The 27,776-nt window shown below is 44.3% G+C and overlaps 1 long non-coding RNA gene across 2 annotated transcripts in view; it reads right to left on the reverse strand.

Moving 5' to 3' along the window:
- Positions 1–27,776, reverse strand: part of LOC145720992 (uncharacterized) — a 113,768-nt gene that overhangs the window by 61,303 nt on the left and 24,689 nt on the right. For both annotated transcript variants that reach the window (XR_014144448.1, XR_014144447.1), the window contains exon 2: positions 20,363–20,492. This is a non-coding gene — a long non-coding RNA (uncharacterized LOC145720992). The remainder of the gene's footprint in view (positions 1–20,362; positions 20,493–27,776) is intronic.

Below are 27,776 nucleotides of genomic sequence, written 5' to 3' on the forward strand. Positions count from 1 at the left end.
CTCTGCCCCTCCCTCCACTCTGATATATCCCTCGCTCTCTCTCTAATAAATAAATCAATCTTTTCAAAAAAATAGAATTGTAGGGGCACCTGGGTGGCTCAGTTGGTGAAGCATCTGCCTTCGGCTCAGGTCATGATCCCAGGGTCCCGGGATCGAGCCCCACATTGGACTCCCTGCTTGGCCGAAAGCCTGCTTCTTCCTCTCCCACTGCCCCTGCCTGTGTTCCCTCTCTCCATATCTCTCTCTCTCTCTCTGTGTCAAATAAATGAATAAAATCTTTTTAAAAATTGTAAATGGAAACTGTCACTTTAGACAAAGGAAATGGACACAAGCAGGTTAAATAATGTAACAAAAGTCACCCAACAAGTAATTGGAGGAACCAGATTCGAATCCAGGAGGGCAGAGAGGAGGAAGAAAAAGAAAGGAGAAAGTGGGGGAATCAGTTTGGGAGAAGTGACTGACAGAGATGCTCAGCTTCTGTGTTGGAAAATTAGTGGCTTCTCCATCATAGGCAAATGGGCATAAACAAAGAGTCACTTGAATTGTGCCAAGCTTAGCTTTCCGCCCCACAAAGTGAAAACTCCCATTAGAAGTGAATCTAGGCTGGAAATTCATGCTCACTAACAGGGACAGAGAACATCAGCTCGATGGGCCAATTCTTTAGCAGCAGCCACTGTCTGTTAATTCAAAGACTATGGAAGGATTTTATAAGCCACCACAGCCCTGGGCTGTTTTGCATGATAGAAAGGAAAACTCCAGCGAGCAGGGACATTCCACCACCCATTTGGTCCAAAGAGCTAGGAATATATCAAAGTTCTAAGTAATCACCCTTTTATTGGGCTGGGAGAAAGGGGCACTAAATAGCACAATCAACCTATAATCACAGTAGATGCATTTTTTTTTCACTAAAAATAAATAGGAATGCAAGGAACAAAGGCAATAGGACTACATAAAAGCAGCTCAGACTTTCTATGGTTCAAGAACAAAAAACTAGTTGAAGCAAAGACACTAGAAAGGAAGAAGGGCAAATATGCTCCCTTATGCATTCTTCAAACTCTCAGTGCTTCTCCCTGTCCTAGGCACCAGGAATACTCTGTGCTCAAGGAACTTGTCATCCAGGTAAGTATGGAGCCAAACTTCCCACCTGGTTACTCTGACCTCAAGTTCCAAGGATTTTTCTTCCTCACTGCCATTGATCCTATTGACCCTAATGCTCAGCTTTGCTTCAACCAAATACTTAATAGGTGTGGTTTTGGCATCTTTGACAGAAGCTTCTTATAAAACAGAAGAGACACATTAAAAAATACATCAAGCATGAGTGTGTTTATTCATTCAATGCGTGTCTACGGAGCCCTGGACAACAGGGGCCCCGCAGTGGATGAGGTCTTTGTCTTCATGGAGGGGACCCCCAAAGGGACCCAGATAAAGCCCAAGGGACTGAGAAAAAAAATGCAAGCCTGAGGTGTGCTTGGAAGCTCTACTTTAATAAGATGCAAGTGCACTGGGCTGGAGCCAGGGACAGTGGCCCTTTACACATTTCTCTCCTTTAGTCCTCAAGTCAATTTAGGTGCAGGGACCTATATCAGACATGACCCTAAGCAAGGGGCTTTCTGAGAACACCCTGCAGGTCAGTAGCCAGAAGTACTGACCCTTAGAGAATTTTTTAAAAATATTTTATTTATTTATTTCAGAGAGAGAGAGAGAGAGCTGGGTTGGGGGAGGGGGGGAGAGGGAGAGAGAGAATCTCAAGCTGACTCCCCACTGAGTGCCGAGCCTGATGCGGGGCTTGATCCCAGGACCCCAAGACCACGACCTGAGCTGAAATCAAGAGTCAGATGCCCAACGGACTGAGCCACCCAGGCGCCCCGACTCTTAAGAGATTTTAATGCTGCTGCCCTGTCTGGACTCCTCACAGCGATGCTGCCCCCTGACACTGAGCTATCCCCTACTCCCCATCAAGCAGTCCCCTCCAGTGCTCTGGTCATGCCAATGCCCCACTTAGGCATGCGGGGGCCGCTACTTCCATCCTCAGCTCAGGTTCATTCTTCCCCTTCCCAGCCACCCCATCTCGGTCCCACCTCCCTAACTGCAGTCACCTGTGTCCCCTAGCTGGGCTCTGAGCACTCTGTCCCTCTTTCTGCTCCTCTGTCCCAAACTCAGTGCCTGGCACACAGTGACTCCTGATGCCTCTGGGAAATGAAAACATGAAATATGAGCCACACTGCACATGTCCCACCACCCCTCTCTCTCCCCCACCTGACCCCCAGGCACACATAGCAGGAGGCCACTCTCCACACAAGCAGAGAATGGGAACTCGCGACATCTGTGCTTTGCCTCCCCCATGCCTGGAAGCATGGCTGCCACACTGATGAACACATTCCCTTTGTCAAAATCATCTTCCAAGTCCTGTCCTGCCTTCACACACTCTGCTCTTGCACCTTCAGAGCTATTCTGAGATGGCAACTCACTTCCTTGCACATTTGGTGAGTGGGTTGATGGCTTCCCTGGGGACCCATTCATTTGTGCATTAGGAGGACGCTGGGAAGGAGGTCTTGGCCTAGCCACAGGTCCATAGGTAAGACGAAGCCCAGCCCTTGTGATGGTCTCCTACACTGATGGAGTTCCTGTGCCTTTTGTGTTGCTGTGTCGTTGGCTGAAGGTGGCTCAGGAGGGGACTTTGAGCTCTGGTCGTTGTGGTAGGCAGAATAAAGTAAGCCTTCCCCCCACAGATGTGCAGAGATGTCCGGGTCCTGATTCCCTCTCCACTCCCTTCCAAGAGATGTTAGGGTCTTGCTCTCCAGAACTTGCAAATGTATTACCTTACATGACAAAAAGGACATTGCAGATATGATTGAGATGGAAAAATTATCCTGGATTATTCAGGGGCTCAACATAATCACATGGGTCTTTATTCATGAAAGAGGGACTCAGGGAGAGGGATCTGAAGACAGGGGAAGGGGTTATGAGTCAAGGGATGCAGCCTCTCTCTAGAAGCTGGGAAAGACAAGGAAGGGAGTTCTTGTCAGCACTTCTAGAAGGAAGGACACCCTGCCAACATATTGATTTTAGACCCAGTGAGACTCATATCTCCAGAACTTTGAGAAGTCTCAGAAAGAAGTCACCCCAGCAGCATAATGCAAGCTTAAAATGTATTTGAAGACTCTAATGTTTATTCTTAAAAAAAAAATGTTCATCAATCGATCTCTTCAAAATTGATTTTCCACGAAGATCTTTCAGAAAAATTTGCAACCCAGCAATATTTGCCTTCTTTCCTTAAACTTCATATTCCCGGTCCATTTCATCTCCTGTTGTCCCAGTTTGAGAACTATAGCTGAGATGGAGGTCTAGGAGGGTGTCAAGGAAGGAAGCGATCCAGTGCAAGGAATTATGTGACTTCAAAGTCTAAGATCCACCCCAAGAGAGACAGGGGGCACACAGCTGGGCAGGGCAGGTGGAAACAGAAAGCAAGAGTCACACAGCATCAAGGGTAAATGTTGTTTGGAGCCCAGAGGCTCAGTAGAGGAAAGAGGGATGTACAGAAAGAATGCAGAGGTGTCCTGCCCAGATCTGCCCTATCAACTGTGGTGAGTTGAATAGTGCTCCTCCCATCCATATCCATCTGGAAACTCAGAGACCTCATTTGGAAATCAGGTTATGAAGATCTAATGAAGTCAAGAGAGGCTGTCCTGGGTTAATGTGGGCCCTGAATCCAATGACTGGTGCCCTTACAAGAAGAGGACAGGACACACAGAAATGTACCCGGGGAAGAGGTCATGTGAACATGGAGGCAGACACAGGAGAGATGTAGCTACAAGCCAAGGAAGGCTGAGGATGGCTAAGAATAGGCCAGGGAGGATTCTCCTCTAGAGCCTTTGTAAGTAACAGGGCTTGCTGACACCTGGATCTCAGATTTCTGGCTTGCAGAACTGTGGGAGAACATATTTCTACTGTTTGAAGCCCCCCAGTTTGTGGTGGTTTGTGACAGTAGCCCCAGGAAACTCATACACTGGGCAAGAGGCTAGGTCCCAGCCTCTGGGAAAATATGTCAGGGTAAGTTTCCAGTTCTGCAAAGACTAACAGAGATGCTGCAGATTGGTGGGAGTTCTTCCATTCAACTACTACCCACTGAGGCCCTGTCTGTGTCAGGTACTGGGTTGAGCAGGTGGGGGGCACAGCGTGGGGAAAATAAGTTAGAGCCTACACTAAATAGTTCTAGTGTGAATCAAAGTGTGGTCCCAGACCACCTTCATTCGAATCTTCTAGAGCAGTGCTGGTCAAAATGTAGTCTGTGGACAGGTAGCATCAGTCTCCCCTGAAGCTAGGCCCCATCCCATACTTACTGAGTCAATCTCAGGGAGAAGGATCCAGGAATCTGCATTTTTAAGATGCTCTCCAGCTGATTTTGGTGAATGCCAAGGTTCAAGAGCCCCAGGCCCAGTGATGGCAGCTTAATAGCTAGTGTACAGCAAAGTGGCCTAAGGCAAGGGAGAGTAACTCCCAGGCTGAAGTCAGCTAGACCCTTTCCAGAACACCCCTGCCCCTGCTGCTGGGTGTAGTCTGGACCTGGAATCAGAGCTGCTCTGATGACAGGTGAATATATCACTGTCCACCAGCAAGGGACAGAGGGGGGTGAGGGTGGGAGTGGGATATTCGTGCTGGTCAGAAGCTTCCACAGCCTTTGTCCAAATCTGGTGCGCCCCACTCACTCCGTCTTCCCTCCCAACTCCTAGTCAGTTCCCACGGAGTCTTGCGGCTGAACCGGCTAAGGGAGAGCTTGCAGAGGCCGCGGTGGGTGGCAGTGGGGATTACCAGCACTAGGATCACCAGGACCGCGACTCCCACATGCGTCTACCATCTGCCGTTTCTTAGGCACCATATGAAGTCATTTTATATAGATGGTATCCTGTTAATCATCCTCCCAACCACAGGAAGTAGAGTCTCTTGTGCCCATTTTCTAACAAGTTCCTGGGTGATGCCAATGCTGCTGATCCCTGCCCCCTGCTACACTCTGGGTAACAAGGAGATCATTTCCAGTCCACTGCATTTCTAAGCTGGGCAAAGAAGTAGGAGCCCCTCATAATTTGGTCTGTAACATGGTTAAGGTAACTGGGCTCATTGCTTAGACAACTGGGTGGATTTCAGTGAAGGTGTTGTCCGACTTGGAGGAAGCAAAATACTTCAAAAATGAATCAGGTGCAGAAACTCAGATCTGGCCAGCTGTGTAGACACTGTCACTTCTCTCTTTGCCACCCTCACCCAGCCTCAGGCAGTCAGGACCTGCCCCCTGCAGAAGCTGCCCCAGTTGGTCCCTGGGCCAATAGTGAGCAAAGTGTGTACAAGATGGCAGCGATCCCACTCCTGCAGCAGATGGATCCCAGACAACTGTCCTCAAACCAGGGCTGCTGACTTGGGCTTGGTCCATGGCCTCTTGTGGTATGTCTGCACCAAGGACTGGCCACCTAAACATTTCCCTTGGCTTTCATGACTTCATTTCTAACTTGACTCTGTTTTCTTGGCCTCTTGCCCTTCTACTCTCAGTAGCATCTACACTGGCCTGTGTTCTCCATCAGGAGCATGATGCTCCTACCTGCCTGGCTCAGAGCATGTATTCCCAGCTGCCCAGGGGCTCTTGCTGCCAGGCTAGGCCCATTATATCCAACCTCCTCCACTGAGGAGTCCTCCTGCTTCCCTGAGACATTGCTACTGGGCCCACCCATTCCCTCAACCAACCCAGAATCAGCCTAGTGCTCTAAACTTGCAGTCCGTCCACCGATCTTGGCTCTCCCTTCTTCCTAAAAACATCTCCTTAAGTGACAGTCTTTGCATTTGATGCCATACCCTTAGGTATAATGAAGTCTCTTTGTTCCCTCATGGTGTTTCAAATGAAAAATGTTAGAAAAAATCCAAACATCCATTCCTTCAATGAACAGAAATAGCTGGGAATCATTCTTGAGTATGAAAGTGGTAATGTGTGGTAAAATCTATAGGAAGTTAGATTTTATTTAGATTTAGTTGCCATGCTAACTTTGTGTGCAGAGAGGGATTAAGTTTGTCATTTTATAAGATAAGGACATCTAGAGTCAACATCTCTGGGCAAGGTTGACTGCATTCCTTTGGGTAAAATACAAATGTTGTTGGACCAAAGAAGGAAAGAGGACAGGAGCATCGGTTTTTAACTCTGTAAACACCATATCTCATATTTGATTAATCATGACTAGCAGCAAATACAATAATGGGATGAACAAATATTGAATGGTAGATTATGAATCAGTGAATTATTAAGCTTAGGCAACTCTCACTCCACTCCCTCAATCCAAGTTCTGTGTCCTTCAGCTCAAATGTTGTATAGACATGGCCCCTGCCACAAGGTTGGCCTCATGGGGAGAGAACATGACAAAAAGATTGACAGTTTGGGTCTGTGTCTCACGAGAACTTACATTCAAGTCCTACCCTACTACTAGGAAGCTCTACCATCTCATCCAAATTATGTAACTTCTCTCAGCCTTGGTTTCTCAATCCTCCAAACTACAATGATCATATCACCAATCTCAGTGGTTATTTTGAGGGTGAAATGAGGTTTTCAGCAGGACTCCAGAGTACTCCTTGAGGTTTGCTGAGCCCCATCTAACCTGTCTTATGTGGATAATCAACCCCTCTTTTTTATGACTTTTTCTTTTAGGCAAGGAAACCCAAGGTGGGGTCTTAGTCCTGCTGGGAGGTGACAGTGACCTGGAGGCTCAGGTGGGGTTGGGGCAGAGCCCCGTGCAAGACCAGAAATGAGGCTGATATGAAATCGATGATAATTACTATTCTTGACATGGCTGAACCATAGCGTTAGTCTGGAGACTTTTAGTCAGATGTCTTTTACAGCACCCCTAAAAACATGAGATAGGAGCATTCATGAAGAGTGGGAGCCAGTAAGAGGGGTGCAGCAGCACCTCCTTGTCCAGCAGAATTTTGTGTGGGCTCCTATCAGCACTGTTGTGTGTGCTTACCTTCCCTTGTTTGGCTTTCACGGTATCTTTGGACCCATTTCTAGCAACTCAGAGCCACCTGATCACTCATACATCCATTCAACTGATAAATGATGATCGAGTGTCCACTGCTATGAACGGTGAAGAATGTGAACTCTGGCTCCAGAATGCCTGGGTTCAAATCCCACCTCCACCAGAGTCCCTGTTTGGATCCTTTTCATTTGAGCTTCTTTAGGAAACCTGGACAGGTGGGTTTTGCTACCAGCCCCCGAGTATAATCGAGACTCTCTGGCATACCAGCCCACTCGCTGTTACTGAACATGTCTACAGGCTATGTCCCATGGCCTCACATTTGGATGACCTCTTCCTGCCCCTCTAACCCATGGGACTCCTCCTATCTAAAGAGAGCCAACTTAAAAGCCTTCCTCTGTGTCACCATAGCCCTGAGACTGGTTCTCCATGAAACAATCCTTGCCACTGAGAACAGTGTGGTGCTGGGGGACAGCAATTCTCAATTTCCCATTGCCATATCAAGCACCAAAGCCATAGTGCCTCCATTATTTCTTTGAGTCTCTGTGGTCATTCTGAACAGCATTTTCACTCTGCCAAAAATGTATTTCCTCATTCCCACATAGTGGGGGCAGTAAGTTAATAAACTACAAACAGGGGGTTCAACAAGCATATCCTCTTTGTTTTTTGCATCTAACCCCCTTTTCTCTGGGCCTCCATCCCACTGGGTAGAGGAAACACACACTCACTCCGTGTATCTCAACTTGCCGATAATGGCTAACTCATCCTCTAATTTTCTAGAATGTCTCTGCTATGTAAAAAATTCCTCAGTCTTTCTGAGATTCTCCCCCCTCCTGGCCATTTTGGGGTCTTGTGAAGAGGGAATGTCAGTATTTTAGTGGTGGCCTAGATAGAGAAAATTTGGGTCCTAGGGTGGGGCCTTGTGCTTAGGAGTCCTCATAGTCTAATTAGGGAGGTCACTTTCTCTGCTCGTCGCAAGGCTGACATTTGCTGCTAAGATCTGGGGCTGGTGATGCAGACAGAGGGCAGTGAGGAGGCTCCTCTCCTCTTTTCTGTTAGGCCCATCTCAGCTCTGTTTCTCTGCTTTGGCTCAGGACCGAGGCCAGCGGCTTCAGCAATCTGCAGGATGGCCCATGCTGGCTCCTGGCTCTCTAGCCTCAGCTACTGTGTGCCTTGTCTCCTCAGGAGCAAACAGAGATGTGTGTTCCCTTCTGCACGGCTGGAGCTGAGGGGCCTTGGAGTGCTCCCTCTGGCCCCCTCTTAGCTCTTCCTGAATCCACCCTGGGCCCTTGCCACCCACCCAGCTTCCCCGGGGCCACGTGCTGGTGTGTGGGTGCCCTGCGGGGAGTCTTGTCCCAAAGTTCTAACGGGGAAGTGGGTCCTAAGACCTGTGCATCCTGCTTTCCCTACACTTTCTCTGGGTTTTCTCTCCTGGCGTTGCCATCCTGGACTGAGCATGGACAAGCGAGGGATGCTTAGCCCTAAGGTCCAAGCAGACCCTTCCCCTGCTCTCCTCTGAACCCATCCCCTGCCCAACACAGAGGCTTCCTTCACCTTAGGGCTTACAGATAAAATGTAACACGCAATATTTTCGTTTCTGAAGTTGGACAGCCCTGCTCAGCCTTCTCCCTAGGGTGGGGTGTAAGGGTGAGTGGGAAACTCTCCTGAGTCAGATGTTGCTTCTTTCCCAGTTTTGTCCTAGATGGTGGCCTTCTCTTGCCATGAGTCACTGAACATCACACCTTCATAGTGGACGTGACACAGAAAGAAAAACCAGCTTCCTGAAAGGTGAGGTGCTGTGGGAGGTTGCAAAAGACAGAGGCTCGCAGGAGGTCATCTAAAGCTAACTTTTTGGAATCAGACACCTCCAAATTCCAATCTCGGGCCAGTGTGCTCTGCCTGTCTGAGCCTCAGCTTTCTCATCTAAAATGGAGGTAATAATAGCATTCATCTAGTAAGGCTGTTGCAAGAACTCAATATATATGAAGGAGCTATTGCAGAGTAAGTGGTCAAGAAATGGTTTTTGAATGAATAAATCTTCCCAGTGACTCTGCAAACTTTCCCATCGGTGTTAATGAGAATATTGTGACTTACTTGCAGCTTCTACAGAGTAAAGAAGACCCTCCTTCAGCTATTTCCTTACTTGGAACTTGGCCACGAGTGGCGGAAGGCAAGGGCCGAGACACACATTGACCACATGTGACCAGCAGGTGCTTTGCGGGCGTCACAGGGTTCATTCCTCATGGCTATCCTGCGAGGCAAGCAGGGTTATTCCCCTGGACAGAAGGCAAAACCAAGGCTCTCGGGAGGACAGCTGGGCAAATCCTGAGCCCGCACAACCCGCCTGTGCTCCCCAAGTGCAGCCACAGCCCGCCCCGCCCCTGTGCTGACAGCCTGCAGAAGTGATGCCATGTGGAGCAGGCAGACCCGCAGAGCAGTTCGCTGGGCGTGTACCAAAAACAGTCAACAGCAGGTAGACGGAGAAGCCACAAGTTTGCAGAGAAACTGACGCAAATTGAGAAGCACCAAGGATTCGCTCCGGAGCCCGGTCCCAGTCCTCTGTCAGCTGGTCACCTGGGGCTGTTCTCCTTGTCCTGTGCTGTCCCCTCTTTAAGCGCATTCAGATGTCACCTTTGCATAACTGCTTCCATGGTGTATCATGGACCTGAGCACGTATTTTTTTTTATTTATCAAAGTGAGATCATGTCTCCTTAGCTCTAAATTGAGGACAAAAGATCCTCCTGTGTGTCTGCCTCCTCCACTGGCCCTGAAAATCTGATGTAACCAGAGTAATGCTAACAGCTAACACTCATGTAGCTCTTACTGTGTGCCAAGTTTTGCTATGAACATATATGATAACTCGTGAAATGCTCATATCACAATGTCAGATCCTATTATTCTCATCCTCATGTTACAGATGAGGAAGGCAAAGCCCAGAGAGGTTAAGTAACTTGTCCAAGTTCACACAGCTAGTAAGGAGTAGAGACAGGAATGGAACCCAGGGAGCCCGATCACAGGCTTTGTGCTCCAGAGGGGGTGAGAGTGCTCACTGGAAGTTTCTGGGGTGGGGTTTATGGGCATGTTAGAGTCAGACCTGGCCTCGCTCCACCTGACTCCTCCCATGCACGGGAGCTTAACCGGCAGATCTAGCTAATTATTAGCCATGCAAACTTTCTAGCTCAGACCCTTGTAAATCTTGCCTTTCATAACATTAATACTCAGGGAATACTCTAATATTTAAAAATGTTTTTTAGGGTGCCTGGGTGGCTCAGGCAGTTGAACATCCAACTCTTGGTTTTGGCTCAGGTCATGATCTCAGGGCCATGAGATCGAGCCCCGCGGGCTCCGAGTTCAGCAGGGAGACTGCTTCAGATTCTATCTCTCCCTCTCCCTCTGCCCCTCCCCCTGCTCGTGCGTGTGTGCTCTAAATAAATAAATAAATAAATAAATAAAATCTTTAAAATAAAATAAAATGGCTTTCCATTACTCTTAGACTCAGTTCAGCTGCTTGCCCATGCCTCAGATGCTTGGATGTAACCCTTGCCTCCAGCCCTTCTTTCATTTCCACCCATTCTCTTCCTGACCCCCCCGCTCCCCGCTAAGTGGGATTCCGGGAACTTACTGCCATTCTGTTAGCTGACATTCCAAGCTCTTCCCCCGAACTGCCATGCCTCCTCCCTGAAATACTCTTCGCTGGGCTGTTCATGCAGCTCTCTCTCAGCTTCCAGGTCACATGGAGCATCCCCTAAAGGGCCTCCCCTTCCCCAAACCGCCCCCGCCCGCCCGCCACCTCCTCTGTCTCATCACTTACCCTACTTGTTGCTCGGGTCCCCTAGGTAGTGTTGCCACCCTTGCTCACAAGCTCTGTCCTCAGGGTTCACAGAAGCCTCTCTGGAGAAGCCCTGCACTTTAAGCTCCTTTATCCACTGTTGTTTGGGTTCTGGACCTTCTGGGGCCAGCCTTACAGCTGGGACATCCAGGTCCCTGACTGCCTGGCCCCTCCATCTCCCCTTCCCACCATAACCTGCAGCTGTAACCTCTCCGTGCCTCTGGGGCTCTTCATTGGGACCCTTTGTACTATTAGTTTTAGGACTTTCATTTGGTTGGACAGGCCAGGTATGAGTAGAGTGATGGCCGAGTCTGTAGTGTGGCTTCTGGGACCTTGTGTAATCCTCTCAGAAAACCCTCCCTCCTACCAGACAGTGCCTTTGATTTGTTGTACCATGGACAGATTTCCCTGCCACAGGGGGAGCTTATTGGTGAACTGTGACCTGCTAACAGAGGGGGGTGCCATGGTTCCAATGGCACCTAGATGTCCATGATGCCCGGCCCGTGACAGAGGAGAACAGGAGACTGTGGACACCAGATCTAGGTGTCGCTGGGATGTGGACTGCTTTCTCCAGAAGAAGCCTGGCACCACCTAACTGTCCTCATGAGAAATGAGATCCTAGAGCCACTCTGGGGACAGCCAGCTCTGTGGGAAAGAGTCAGTAGACTCAGGTATGAGTCCTACCTTTACCACTTAGTTGCTTAATAGATGTTTGAACTTGGACAAGTTATGTATATTCCCAAGCCTTTATTTGCTCCTGTGAAAAACCAGAATAATAGTATCTATCTTACAGTTGTTTTGCTGAAAAAAAAAAAAAGTACATGATTGGGCACATGCCTGTCACAATGTAGATTCTCAATAAATGTCCCATACTCCCCGGTCCTTCTCCGTGCCCAGAGTTACCCCTCCATAAGTGTTCGGGGGGGAAAAGAGGAAGGAAAGATACTGCTTCCCCATCACCAGCTCAGTTCACAGGGATTCCAGAACTCCAGCTGAGGAATTTGCAGAGTACCTCGTCAGGACTAGAGAAGCCCAGAACAAACCTGTGTTCCCCAGAGGAATATTTCCAGAGTGAATGAAAGATGAGTGTTACTGCACATTGGTGAGGCAATGTCTGTTATTTGAATTAGGATGAACAAGTAAACACATGGTTCACACTCTAAATAAAACCAGAGACATTTTCTCATCAGCAGTCTTCATAATGTGAAAGACAGCCCACTTAGCACCGGAAAGACGTTCACTGACCAGCAATGACACGGAAATCTCTACATGGACCACTCCTGTCTCCTCCCTTCCATGCTACCAGAATTGCAATCAGATATGGAAACTGAAACTCAGTTCAGAGTGCCCATCAGGAGACACAGTGATCCAGGATGGGACTGTAAACCCTGGGGTGCCACCATGCTGGTCAGGGTCTCCCCAGGCACATCTCTCTGGTCCTCCTCGGCGCCCAAAGGAAATGTGCCATCTAGCTGTGTACTCTAAAAGAGGCAGTCCACAGAATGGGAGGAGCCCAACATTTCTACAAAACCACAGGTAATGTCAAGGTCATCAGACCGGGTCTTCTTTCCCTAAAAGCCGTAAGTCTTGGCTCATCAGTATAAAAGAAATCAGATGGGAAAATCTATTTTCTGTCCATACCTCCCCCCTTTCTATATGGCTTTAAGGAAAAATAAAAAATAAATTAGTCTGGGTGATTATTATCACCTTTATCATTACAGGACTTTAAACTTCACAGTGATGTGTCCAGGCTAAGTCTTAATAACTGAGGAAGGAACAGCTTGACAGAGAAGACCAGGACTGAGGGCATTTGGGAAACTGTCCCAGGTGTACAGGACAGAATGAGCCAAGGTATTCTCATCCACTCGTTTTGTTTTGGTTTTTTTTTTGGTTACTTACTTTTTCCCCCTTCTCACTTGTTCTTTTGTTTGCCCACGTCTTTCAAACACTGACCAGCTATTAACCTACTTTTCTGAAACTAATCTGTTTCTGTGTTTTTACTTAAGTTTTTGGACTCCATCTTATCTCTGGTTAGCAGATACTGTATTTGCAATTCACCTCATTCATTCGTTCATTCATTCACCAATTCATCCATCCATCCATCCATCCAATAAGACCTTAGCATCTGCCATGTATGTTACCTGTGGGGCACAGTGATAGGTACCGAAGGCACACAGAAGGACACCACCTGCTTCATGACTTAAAAAAACTCACCGTCTAGTAGAGGAAACTGACCTGGATTGGCCAACTGTGATTTACATGAGCAAGTCAATCAGTTATCCATTTATTCATGTATTCGACAAATATACACTGAGTTCCTACTGTGTGCTGGGAACTGTGTTATATCTTGGGGGTTTAGTGAATGAACATGAGTGAGAGTTCCTGCCCTTGTGGAGTTTCTAGTCTCCAGGTGGAGAAGCTTGTGGGGTGATTGGGACCTGGGATGACTCCAAGAGGAGAGGTCATGGGAAAATTACAGGCTGTGAAAGATTTTCTTCTTCTTTGCCCGCCTTTGTGTAAGCACGAACTAACTGTCAATTTCTGGAATAGATTTTGGTTACCCATGGCAACGTCTGAAGCATGCAGTAAAGAGCAGAGGAAAGCACACATTCACACCCTCACATTAAATTATCCACATGGCTCTCTGAGCGCACTGATCAGGAACATAAAATGAGCTCTTGGTTAATTAGAAATGCTCTAGTGCTTCATCATTAGAGTGGGCGTGGTGATTTTGGAAGAGATCTTTAATTTTTTTTTATTTTGCCTTAAAATTTTTAAAATGTATTATTTGAATAAACTAAGTTATTTATAATTTTGGAAGAAGAAAAATACTCAGATTTTTAAAAGTTTAATAAGACAATTTCTTATCCTCTAGTTCTCTCTTTATGAAGTCCAAACCTTTTTTTCAAAGATTTTATTTATTTATTTGAGAGAGAGAGCACGAGCAGGGGGAGGGGCAGAAGAAGGAGAAGCAGACTCCCTGCTGAACGGGGAGCCCATGCAGGGCTTGATCCCAGGACCCTGAGATCATGACCTGAGCTGAAGGCAGATGCTTACTGACTAAGCCACCCAGGAGCCCCATGAAGTCCAAACTTCTTGACAAGACTCACAAGTACTTGTGTACTCTGAGCTTAGCCATCCCTCCAACCTGATCCTTTTGCCACTCCTCATTTTGCCTTCATTTTATTGAAAAGCTTTCACATTCCCTGATAGTCTTTATTCTCTCTGTCTCCTGGGACACTGCACATGCTGTCTTTTCTTTCTGCTTGTGACATCCTCTCTTCCCCCAACCCTCTCTCCTTCCCAGGTGTCCTCCTGTCCCCACTAACTTTAATATCACTTTCTCCTCTAATTACAGATGAGATTTTGCTTCTTCCAAGAATCTCTCTTGCCCATAAACCCACAATGGGATGATGCCTTTGCTATGGTTTCCATACCCTCCTACCATCCCCCATCAGAGTTCTAACAATATACTGTAACAATACTTTATTTAAATACCTCTTTAAATATTCTGTATTTGAGTTTATGACCCCTGGCCTACAAAATATAATTCGACCTCCTAATACGGCATAATAGGCCCTTCCTGACTTGACTCATTTCTCCTTATAATCTTGTACCAAACACACCAGCAGTCTTGCACAATTTGAAGTTGCTCAAAGATTTCATTGTATTCTGTGCCTCTAGTATTTTGGGTATTCTGGTCTCTTGGCCTCTGCAGTCCTTGCTGCATTGTTCATTTGGTGGATCCTTCTTCGTTTTTCAATATCCACCTCCTATTTTACTTCTTTGGGAAATCTTTCCAATGCCTTTCTTGCATTTCTCCCAACCAGGATGATTTCTCCATTTTGACACTTAGCCTTTTGCTCTTTCCCCCACTAGGCTATGATGACATGGCTGTGCCTGTTGTATTCATAAGGTTTCTTTCTTTTTTTTTTTTTTTGAGCCCACTATAGTAACTGTCAAGTAAATAGTAATTGAATTAGTGAATATATCAAAATCATCAATGAATGTAATTTATATTGATAATACTTGCATCAGTCAGCTACTGCTACGTAACAAACTACCCCAGAACTCAGTAGATGGAATAGTAAGTGTCCAGTCACACAATCACAGCTCTGTAGGCAGCTCTGGTTGTTCTGCTTCAACCTGCAGGTTGTGTGGAGCAACACTCCCCCACATGCCTCTCATTCAGTTGGGACCAGCAGGTGTCCTGGGTCCGGTTTTTCTTGTGGTAAGGTTAGAAGTGCAAGACAGCTGAGCCCACCCCCATAAGGACATTTCAAGCCTTTGCTTGTTTCATGTCTATTAACGTCCTATTATCAAAATAGACTATATGGCCAAGCCCAACATTAATGGGCAGAAAATATACTCTGCCCACAGTGAGTGGGTGAGGGGAGCAATTATCTGCTTAGTAATAATCCAAGTTATCATAATCATGAAGGATCAATCTATGATCTAGCCAACATTTATTCAAAAGAAATTCTCTTTTCCTCATAGGCAATTATTAAGCAGATTTCACTCATAATGTACTATACTAGGTTGCTTATGTAATTCATAATTAGAAAATAAGTTTGAAATATGCCATCAGCAGCATACAAGGAAGACAAATATGGACACAAATTATTATTCCACAAGAATATACAATATATCCCTAATGAAGACTACATATCATAGTGGAGATGGCAAAGATGTTTGCATTGGGTAGAGTTGGATTCTGGGTTGTGGGTCTTGTCACTTGCTGGCATGTGATTGTGGGTACTTGTTTAAATTTTCTCAGCCTCTTTGCTTCCCTTGTAAAATGGATATGACAACAGTGTCTATCCCACAGGGTGACCACAGGGTAAAATGGCACAGGGTATGTGTGATGCCTGGCAGAGATTGAGGACCTTGTGCACATCCATTCTCTCTCTCTCTCTATTCTTCTGCTCTATCATGCTCTCGTCGAGGCCCAACTGCAAAGTGCACAGCCATCGCCTGGGAGAAACGTGGGTGACATATCCTACTTTATCTCTTTTCTGGGGCCCACCTTGACCTGCAGTTCATTGGGATGAAATTCTCAAGGAACAAGGTATGAGTCAGATCTCATTTCTTAGAGTCCATCACCTCATACATCTAATTTGGATTACTTTCCTTCAAGCACATCAACTTTCATTAAATGACTTCCAAGGGCTTCTAATACATCTCTGCTGATTTATGTCTTTGTGTGCCCACCTGGCCATCTCTCCATGAGTGGTCTCAGCCATCAGACATTTCAACTCTCACCATCATGTATGTGGTACCCTAAACTATGTCTAAACCCAGAGATCCACATCTGCGTGTCAGGTTGCTCCCTGGATTTCTCCAAGTGAGTGTCAGGCAGGTGTCTCAAATATAATATATTAAATACTAAATTTATCATCCACTTTCCAAGTCTGTGCCTCTTACAGTGCTCCTTATCTCAATGAATGACTTCATAATCAGCCCAGACACAAAGGTTAAAACCTCATGATGGCCTTGACATCTCTTCTTCCCTCCTCATCCTAATGCATTCAGTAATAAGTATTATCAGTCAAGATAATTTTGGCTATAGGGTAACTCCAATACAAGCCAGCTTAACCAACAACAAAATGTGATTATTTCATTAATAATTAGTCCAGAGAAGAGTAGGCAACAAGTATCAAGGTTCTGGCATGACTTTACACCAATTTTCTTGGCTTTCCTAACTCTGTCCTCCCCGTGTGAGCTTCAGTAGCACACTGACCACAAACCAACTACAGCAAGCATAGGCATCATTATCTGTAAAATAATATTCAGAGTTTTTTGGGGGGAAAGTGTCTCTTCTTGTACCACTTTCTTAGGATTGAGAACATCCTCAGTAGATGTTTCTCAAAACATGAAAATACACCCTTATTTTGGCTCTCCTTTTCCCCATTCCCACCCTCCCTATCTCCTCACTCGTTCTTCCTGGAAGAATGTTCCCAAATAAACTACCTGAACCTAAATTCTCATCTCAGGCTCTGCTTTCAAGAGAATTCAAATTAAGAGATGACATGAGGGCAAGGTTTTCAATCCATTTCTCAACTGTGCAGTCTCAGTATTGGTTCTATTCCAAGAAGTCTCTCCCAGAGCACATCTAAAAAATAGTGTGAGTCACTCGGACTTATCCATGCCCATCCGGAGCTTGATCTTGTGGCCAGGTTGGTGAAATGTGCCACTTAGCCAAGGCTGAGTCCTATGCTTATCCAGAGCTGGAGGTTGTAGTCAGCCCCACCAATGTTACATATGTGGATAGGTAGAGAGTATTTCCATGGAAAGTCACAGTTAGGTTACCAAAAGGGGGAAGAATAAATGCTAGGTAGATTAAACAACAGATACTCATTCAGAAAGTCACCAGAGCCCCTTTATCTATGGTACCCACAGGTGACTCTGAAATGAATAAGGAGTCCACAGTATCTTCACCAAGGGAGTGATATCATTGCCAACTAGGATTGGTAATGACCTGGAAAATTATTTCACCCAGACTTCTCAAGTGTTAGAGAACTTCAGAGAGAGATTAAGGCCCTTTGCTTGATTAGGACAGCCAAACAATTGGTAGTTCTGGATCAGGAATCCAAGACTCCAACCTTCTAATGCTGGGCTAATTACACTGTAAAAACTGAAGTAGAAAAAAATAATTATCCATCCCTCCCTTATAGTGGTTGCCTCCTCAGTGAGCCTAACAGTTCCGAGTTATAAGGACTACAGAATTAAGCTCCAAAAACACCACATTGTTATAAAAATGATGGACTTGGCTCTAGGACAGGCCCCTTTCTGGATTTACTAATTCAGCCCATTAAGTCTAATCTGTGTCTATAAAGAAAAATGTTGACTCCTGATTTACGTATCTTACAAGACATATTTCTTTTCACACGCAGAGTGCCTGGGACAGTCCCTGACTCAGCTCTCAGCTGCCCTGCTTTCATGATGATTTAGGAAATAACAGAGAAAATAGGATTGCAAGGCAGGGAAAACAGATTGGGCTGGAAGCTTTCAGAGGAGAAGAGGGTTGTTCCCTGCTTTTGTCAGAGCTGGGTTGACTGGGAAGGCGGCTTGGGGCAAGGGTACAGAGGGGGAGGTAGGAAGGTTTGGGAGAGGTATGTCTGCTTGCACAGTGAGGACAAAGTCATTGAGCCAAATGAATAAATAAATCAGAGAAGATCTAATTAGGGTGAAAATATAGTATAAATATGAACATCCTCAACAGCTAGTGTTGCTTACAGAATGAGGCTACGGGGGCAGGCGGGAGAATTGGAGGGAAGGAAAGGAGAAGCTAAATTTAAGAGACACCATCAAGAGGAACAGAAAACAGAACTCACACTTATCATTAGTGCTACAAAGGCAACTGGCAGAGCATAAAGCTTAGCAGTAGTGCTCTCAGATGCTGAGGAGAGGTGGGTGAGAAGGAAGGAAAACAATAAACCAAGAAATACTGTTTCAAATGTAATACTTAGAGTAATGGAGGCCAACAATGGAATAAATAAGGCAGAAATGGTATGAAAAAGAGGCTGTTTCTAAGTAGTGGCATTAAGAATGGGGAGGGGGGAGTATTCACTCCACGTGAGCTTTCCTGTACTACTTGAATCATTACCATGTGCCTGCACTGCTCTGAAATTTGAAAAATAAATGCCATGCTTCGACAGTCATCCTGTTAGCATAGACTGTGCACCTGTTCTGTGCCAGGCACCGTGCTTGGGTTTGGAAATTAGAACATAAATAAGACAGAGCAAAGGGGTGAGTGTCAAAATGGAGAAATCGTCCCGGTTGGGAGAAATGCAAGAAAGGCATGGGAAAGATTTCCCACAAAGGCAACAGAGGAGGTGGATATTGAAAAATGAAGAGGGAGCCACCAAATGAACAATGCAGCAAGGACTGTAGAGGCCAAGAGACCAGAACACCCAAAATGCTAGAGGCACGGAATACAATGAAATCTTTGAGCAACTTTAACTTATACAAGATTGCTGATGCATTTGGTGCAAGATTATAAGGAGAAATGAGTTCAAATCAGGAAGGGCCTGTTATGCCATATTAGGAGGTCGAATTATATTTTGTAGGTCAGGGGTTGTAAACTCAAATACACAGAACATTAGTTGAGCGGGGGCACCTGGGTGGCTCAATTGGTTGGGCATCTGCCTTCGGCTGGGGTCATGATCCAGGGTCCTGGGACTGAGTCCCGCATCAGGCTCCCTGCTCAGTGGGGAGTCTGCCGCTCCCTCTGCCCCTCTGCCCCTCTGCCTGCTTATGCTCTCTCTCTCTCTCAAATAAATAAATAAAATCTTTTTTTAAAAAGAAGAAGAACAATAGTTGAGCAGATAATGGAAATAAGACAAAGGGGAAAGGCAGTGGTGGGTGAGATCACATGTTCCAGCTAGGCTCAAGGTACAGTCACTTACTACCAGTCAAGTGTTCCAACCCCACATCAGAGATTTTTGGATTTTTCAAATAAAACTAGGATTTACAGTTTTTATGTAAAACCTCTGAATTTGAAAATATTGGCAACTTCATTAGTCAGGATATGCTATGCTGTGCTGTGATAACAAAGAAGCCCCCAACACTCCATGGTGGAGCATCATAATGGTTTATTTCTCACTCACACGTAGTCCAATGGAGATAGAACATCCCTCTTCCTAGTTGTACCTATGTCAGCAGGATCCCACAGTCTTCGAGGTCATTGACCCAGGAGAGGAGGAAGTATATTGCCTCTTAACAGCCTTGGTGGCAGACAGCCATTGGCTAGAATGAGCCACTTGCCTTCGATCTAATCTAAGTGGACACAAGGAAGTATCACAGCACACACTTAACTGTGTCTGCCACAGCAGCTAATACAAATTTCATTCTTAAATACCACACGAGCTTATTTATAATGGTTGGTTTCTGCAGAGAGGTGGCAGATTAAGAAGACCTCTGCCATAGTCAAGGATTGAAGATTTTAAAAAAATATATCACATTTTCATTTACAAAAAAATAATTCCAGGACTGTTGACTGAAAAGGGTAATCCTGGAAGAAGGATTTTTTTTTTTTAATTGCCTTGGAGAGCAATATTGAGGACCAGATCAGGACAGGACAGGACAGGAACAGTAGGACCAGAAGAGAAGGGATGACATAAGGGGCACTGAGTCTCTTACTTTGCAAATAAACGGCATGCCCACGTTTCTGTGAAATGCCCAAGGTTGCAAAGTTAATAAGCAGCTGTCCAGAACCTCTTTCTGAGTCCAGCACACTTTTCATTACATTGGTAGAATGGTAAAAAGGAAAACTAATGGAAATATAAAATCTTTGACTTTGAGAGTTAGGCTTTGGGGAGCTTATCAAATGCAAACACTCAATGCCATCGGATTTTGTTCATAACTGATTTTAAATCAAAGATATTATTTCTTCTTAACTTATAAGACCTGCCAATGGGTAAACATCAAACAGATAATGTATTCATTTTGTAACCTTGATTTAGACTCTTTTCCTATCACCTTCTGGGAAATCCTCAGCTTAAAAAAGAAATGTTTTTATCTTTGTCACCTCTAAACATGTCCTGGTGCTGGAACAGTAAGCATTCTAATCAGCATGGCTCCGAACCATCTGTGATGAGATTTCTTTGGGAGGATTCATCTCAGTCTCTAATGCTCAGAAGTAGTTAATCCACTTGAGCCTAAAGCAGAAAGAAAACAGAGAAAGGAAAATGGTCAGGAAGGAGGGAGTGCATGTGTGGGGGAGAGAAGATGGATTAAATGTAGCAGTGCTTTTTTGCCCTAAAGCTTCAGAAAATGAGAACATAATGCATCTGTGTAAGAGCACATAAAAAAATTAATGTTAAGCAAAAAGTTCTAATATTAATTATATGGAGACTTCATAGCAGGTGCTGGATTAGCCATTTTCCATGGTCACTTTAGTGCACCTGGCCTACTTCCTCATGTAGTGGCTAATGTTATCCCCATTTTACAAATGAGCAAACTGAGACAGAAATGTACCAAATCACGAGCTACCAGAGAATCCCTATTATTTATACCCAATGCCTGAGTTTTTGCTTTTTCCAATATCCTATGTAACAGCCTTATATTTGGATTCAACAAATATTTGTCACATATTTACCATGAACTCCAAACTCGGACACAATTTATCTCATTTAATCTTTAAAATAATCCCACGCCATCAGGGAAATTCAAATCAAAACCACATTGAGATACCACCTTACACCAGTTGGAATGGCAAAAATTAACAAGGCAGGAAACAACAAATGTTGGAGAGGTTGTGGAGAAAGGGGAACCCTCTTCCACTGTTGGTGGGAATGCAAGTTGGTACAGCCACTTTGGAAAACAGTGTGGAGGCGCCTCAAAAAGTTAAAAATAGAGCTACCTTATGACCCAGCAATTGCACTCCTGGGTATTTACTCCAAGGATACAGATGTAGTGAAAAGAAGGGGCACCTGCACCCCAATGTTCATAGCAGCAATGTCTGCAATATCCAAACTGTAGAAGAAGCTGAGATGCCCTTCAACAGATGAATGGATAAAGAAGATGTGGTTCATATATACGATGGAATATTACTGAGCCATCAGAAAGGATGAATACCCAACATTTGCATCAACATGGATGGGACTGGAGGAGATTATGCTAAGTGCAATAAGTCAAGCAGAGAAAGTCAATTATCATATGGTTTCACTCATATGTGGAACATAAGGAATAGCATGGAGGACATTGGGGGAAGGAAGGGAAAAATGAAGGCGGGGGGAATCAGAGGGGGAGATGAACCATGAGAGACTATGGACTCCAGGACTGTTTCTATTGACAACTTTATGTTTCAGAGGGCAGGGGAATGGGGGGATGGGTTAGCCCGGTGATGGGTATTAAGGAGGGCACATACTGCATGGAGCACTGGGTGTTATGCACAAACAATGAATCATGGAACACTACATCAGAAACTAATGATGTAATGTATGGTGATTAACATAACATAATAAAATAAAATAAAAATAAAACAAACAAACAAAAAACTAATACTGTGACTGTATGGTGACTAACATAACATAATAAAAAAATAACAGAAAACAAAATAATCCCACGAGGTCAGTATTCCAATTATTACAACAAAAGAAAGGGAAGTACAAAATAAGAAGCACAAGATGCCCGGGGTTTTATTCCAGGTGCCAATGGAGATACAGGCCAGAAAGGCAACTTTCTGAGGAAGGGGGCCTCTTCATTTGGGCATTTTTGCATTTTTTCTACTTTCCTTGGGAAAATCTTCCTGATAATGAGTCTCTCTCTGTTTCCTCATCTCATCTGGTCTTTCTCTCTTTGCCTAGAGGACCTACTGGAAGAATATGTGGGAGGAAAATAATTTTAATTATGACAACCATTTGAGGATATATATATATTATCAGCGTGCATCCTTATAACAGCAGCGTGAGGTATATGTTAACAGAACAGCCACTATAATGATGTCCTTAAGGGAAATTACTTTGTTGAAAAGGTAAATAGATCTGAGTGTGAAGTTGGTCTCTGGGGCATCTCTGTTATGAGGGTTTGAGCAAACATTTGAAACTGTGTGAGTCTCACATACAAAAGCCATTGTTGGAACACAATTCAAATCAGTTAAACATCTGGATGATATTCACGAGGTCGAACACAGTAAAAACTATATGCCACAAATGCAAATATGTGGGAAAATGGGATCCATCATCAAAACATAAAGTTGTCAATAGAAACAGTCCTAAGATAATTTGGATGATGGAATTAATAGACAAGAATGTGCAAACAGCTACTGAAATCATGTTCATGGAAAGGATGGACCTAGGAGTGAATAGGTGGGGAATCTAAGCGCAGAAATGAAAACTACAGAAAAGAGCCAAATGGAAAATCTAGGGCTGAAGTCTAAAATTAGAAGTGAACAACAACAACAAAAAGAAGTGAACAATTCGCTGGATGAGTATGCTGAGATTTTTGTCTACTTATTGTACCAAATACTGAGGAAGGGTGATAACATCTCCAACTATGATTATAGAGATGGATGTTTTTAACTTTAGCATTACCATATTTTGTTTTATGGAGTTTCAAACTCTATTAGTAAATGCATAACCATGACAGTTAGTGTTATGTCCTCACGGCTAGACCATGGGGTACACAGATATTTGGTCAAACATTATTCTAGGTGTTTCTGTGAGGATATTTTTGGATGAGTTTAACATTTAAATTGATATACTGAGTGAAGGAGATTGCCCTGCTTACTGTGGGTGGGTCTCATCTAAGCAGTTGAAGGCCTGAATAGAACAAGAGGACTGACCCTCCCCCAAATAAGGGGAGGTTCTTCTACCTGACTGCCTTTAAGCTGAAACATCAATTTTTTCCTGTCTTTGGACTCACACTGAAGCATGGGCTTTTGCTGAGCCTTGTGCCTGTCAGCCTTCAGACTCCTAATTCTTAGGTCTTTGGATGCACACTGGATCCACATCATTAGCTCTCTGGAGTCTCCAGCTTGCAGACTGTAGATCTTGGGGCCTGTCAGCCTCCATGGGAGTGTGAGACAAGTCCTTATAATAAATCTCTTTCGGTGTATAGGTACACACATCCTATTATGTTTCTCTGGAGAATCCTGACTAATATAATAATTAAATTGCATTGTTATGTCTTCCTGGAGAACGATTATTTTGTAATTTTTGTCAGGCTATTTCTCGATTTCCATGTCTTTGGAGTTAATGGAGATTTATTAGTTTCCTTTGGTGGTGTCATATTTGCCTGATTCTTCATGATCCATGTAGCCTTGTGCTGCTGTCTGTGCATTTGAAGGGGCCAACAGCTCTTCTAGTCTTTACAGACTGGTTTTCAGCAGGTAAAGACATTTTCTTGTCAGTTTCCTGGGCTGATGACATTGCTTCTGGAATTACCATCATACAGGGTTGGAGCCAGGTCTGTCTGGGCTATTGCTGGGTCTGCAGTGGGGTCCGTGGTTGGTGGACCTATCACCAGCGACTTGGGTGGGCTTGGATTTTGTCTGGTCCCTGAGTGGATGGAAATGCCTCCAGGAACTTGGTTCCTGGTTCAGCAGAGTGGTGCTGAGACAAAGGTCCATTTCAGACTCCTCAGTTCGGTCCACAGACAGCTAGCCTGTTAACAGGTATGTGGTGGGTATGGATCCCGCCAGTTCCCTAAGAAGGCACCTGCCTAGTCACTGGATGGTCCCTAGAGAGGGTAACACTGGCCCCAAACCATGGGTGAGGGCCTGGAACCATGCCCCATGGCTTTTCAGATTCTACAGCCAAGATTAGAGTCTTCGGACCTGCCTCTGGAGACATAGATGAGCATGTCCCCCAACAGGTATCTGAGTGGGCAGGTCTTTCTGGCTGGGAAGGGCTGGGGCTGAATTATAGTCAGTCTGAGGTTTGGGGTTCACTCTGGGGGCATAGGCAGACATGTGTCCTACTGGGTTTCTGGGTGGGCAGAACTTCTCATGTCCACGACTGGAAGGGATTACATCACAGAGCCATTTCAGGATCTGCTGCTGGGTCCAGGTTGGCTGTTCTGTCTTTGGGGGCAACTAATGGCCAGGTCTCCCATTGGGTACCTGGGTCAGTAGGACTGTTGCAGTTAGTGGCTGGGAGGGACTAGAGCTGAGTCACAGGATCATTTCAGGATGATCTAAGGTTGTTTGACTCTCCTCTAGGGGCATGACGGGCATGTCTCCCTCCAGGGCCCTGGATCACAGGGATTTCTCACAGACTATGGTTGGATGGGGCTGGAGCCAAGCATAGGGACATTTTAGGATCTCTGGGGGTGCTGATGGGAGTGTCTCTTGCTGGGTCCCTGGGCTGGCAGGACAGTCCCTGGACTGTAGCTGGGAGTGGCTGGAGCCTAGTTCAAGGGCTGTTTTAGGGCGGGCTTGTGTCCAGGGGCTCCCAGACCAAGGCCGAGAGAGCCTGAAGCCAGTTCACAAGTTGCTTCAGGGTCCACAGCCCAGACTAAGGTCTCTGGGCCTATTGCTGAAGGTATGGGTGGGTGCAACTCCTCCAGGTCCCTTGGCATATGGTGCTGGTGACAGGCTGGTGACAGCCAAATGGTGTATAGCCTAGTCTGCAGGGGTACAGAGCTGTTTCTGGGTCTGTATCCAGAACCAGCCAGTCAGTTAGCAACCTGCGTGGGGTCTCTTGGTCTTGGACTCTAACGAAGTTCCACAATCTCCTACCTGGGTCCCAAAGCTCCCACAAAGACACTTCTGTCCAAGGATGGTTGCCCAGTCACTATGCTGAGGGGAGACAGAAGCAGGGAACTTGGTATCCCACCATCTTGCCAATCTCATCACAACGGCTTTTATTTATTTCTTGTTTATTTTTTGGTAGTTTCATGGTTTTATTAACACAAATACGACGTGCACATAGCTGTCTATTCATTTTCTTCACTGCACAGCCTGGCATGGGGCCTGGTGACTCTGATGGCCAGCTGAGCCCCTCTTTCCACAGTGGCTCTGCGGTTCTTGGAGGAGACACTGTGAGCAATCTCTGAACAATGAGATTTGTTGCACATCAGCAGCACTAGGAACTTCTGGAAGCCACTGGGCAGCATGAGCTTCGTCTTCTTGCTGCTCCCGTAACCAGTGTTGAATGTCAAGATCTGGTCCTTGAATCTTCTGTGCCTCCTATTGTCAGTGTCTCTGGGTTTCTGCCAGTTGCGCTTAATTTTGACATATCCGTCTGACTGGTGCCAGATGAACTTTTGGTCCTCTTTTTCATGATCTTGGACTTCACCAGAGGTCTGAGGGCAGCCGTGATGCAGAGCAGGAGATGGTTGCCACCTCCACAGGCAGTGCCAGGGAAGAGACAAAACTGTGTTTTTGAATCTCTGATTGATTTCAAGGTCTTCTCTCAGTCTTTTGCTTTAAGCTGATGATTTTAAGTTTTAAAACTATTGTTTTAAATTTTAGTTTGACTCTGATGTTCCTTGTTTGGTTTCCTTTGTATTTATCCTATTTAGAGTTTGCTCAGATTATTGGACCTTTTTAATTTTTTCAAATAGTTTTTCTGCCCTAGTGTTACTTTATTTTCTCTCTAGAGATTTAATGATTCAAATTTTAGGCCATTTTCTTTTTATTATATCAAAAGTTCTGGTGGTTCTTTTCTCCCCTTTCTTTTGTTTTTATGTTCTTTGCCAAGCCTAAGATGGAAATCAGGTGAAAGCTATCTGATTTTGTTCTTTTGTTATATAAAGATTGTTTTGGCTATTCTAGGTCCTTTGAATTTCCACATAAATTTTAGAATCAATTTGTCAATGCTACCAAAACAGTCTGATTCGAGTTGCATCAAATAAATAGATGAATATATATTTAGTAACATATTGTAATGATAAATGAAGATAATAGAAATATGAGAGTTTTTTTTAACAAAACAAGAAAAATGGGATATATGGTTATCATCCTTACAAAATAAGATGGAGAAAGAGGCAATTAGAAAAGGAGAGTGATCAGGAAAAAAGTGTTGGTGGATGGACATATATCTGAACATGCCTGTATTCAAAACACATAAACTAATTAACCTTTTAACAAAGGTTATCACAATAATAATAAGAAAGCTATCCACTGCTACCTCTTATTGATCACAAGAGACCCACCTAAAATAAAACTGCAAATTATATTAGATATAGGTAGGAAAATAAATATAATGCATATTCTAAACAAGGAATGTAGACACAGGTATTCACTCTTTTTTAAAAAGTGGAATATAAAAGAAATAGCATTAATAAGAATGAAGATGTTCATTCCTTAGTATTAAAAATATCAATAACAGTATTTGGCACATAGTGGACATCAATTATTATTTCTTGAATTAATAAATAAATATACAAGAGGGAAAAAAAACATGGGTTTATGCTTCCCAAAACTGATAGATCAAGAATATTGAAGAACTGGGAAGCATATAAATTATTTAATTATTTGAATAATACAATTCAGGTAATGTAAAAATCTACACCCAACAAATAGAAATAGGATTTTTTTTATGAACACATTCTCTTCAAAAACAAACAAACAAAAAAAACTGATCATATACTAAGTCACAAAAAAAGTCTTATAGTCTTAAAAATTCAGATAATAAATGTTATATATACCAGGGCTTCTCAACCATTATTGTAAATAAGAATCACCTACTAAGCTTGTTAAAACACAAGACAGCTGGCCTCAATCCCTAGAGATTCTGATTCAGTAGATTTGGCTGCAGCTTAAGAATTTACATTTCTAACAAATACAAGCTAATGACATGGTACCAATCCCTGGACCAGACTTTGATAGCACATTCTCTTACAACAATATAAATTTTTTTAAATTTTATTTTATTATGTTATGTTACAACAATATAAATTACCTCAAAATCAGTAATGAAAATATCTTTAAAAACAAACAAAAGTATGTGCCTAAAAGTTATTTTTTAAATGTTCTCCTTAATTACTCAGGGGTTAAGAAAAATACCACAATGAAAATGGCAAAATATTTTGAAATGAACTGTGAAAGCATTAAATCAAAACCTCAGAGATTAAGTCAATGTGATATTTAGGAGTATATAGCCTGATATATATTTATTTGTGAAAATCAACCATATGGGAATTAAATGAAGTATAGTTTCAATTCAAGACCTCAATGTGAGACAGGAATCCATCAAAATCCTAGGGGAGAACATAGGCAGTAACCTCTTCAACATCGGCCACAGCAACTTCTTTCAAGATACTTCTCCAAAGGCTAGTGAAACAAAAGCGAAAATGAACTTTTGGGACTGCGTCAAGACAAAAAGCTTCTGCATAGGAAAGGAAACAGTCAACAAAACAAAGAGGCAATCCATAGAATGGGATAAGATATTTGCAAATGACACTACAGACAAAGGGCTGATTTCCAAGATCTATAAAGAACTTCTCAAACTCAACACCCAAAAAACAAATGATCAAGTCAAAAAATGGGCAGAAGG

Source organism: Leptonychotes weddellii, chromosome 4, assembly GCF_054177405.1.
Source record: "Leptonychotes weddellii isolate Sample4059 chromosome 4, ASM5417740v2, whole genome shotgun sequence".
NCBI classification, from domain to species: Eukaryota; Metazoa; Chordata; class Mammalia; order Carnivora; family Phocidae; genus Leptonychotes; species Leptonychotes weddellii.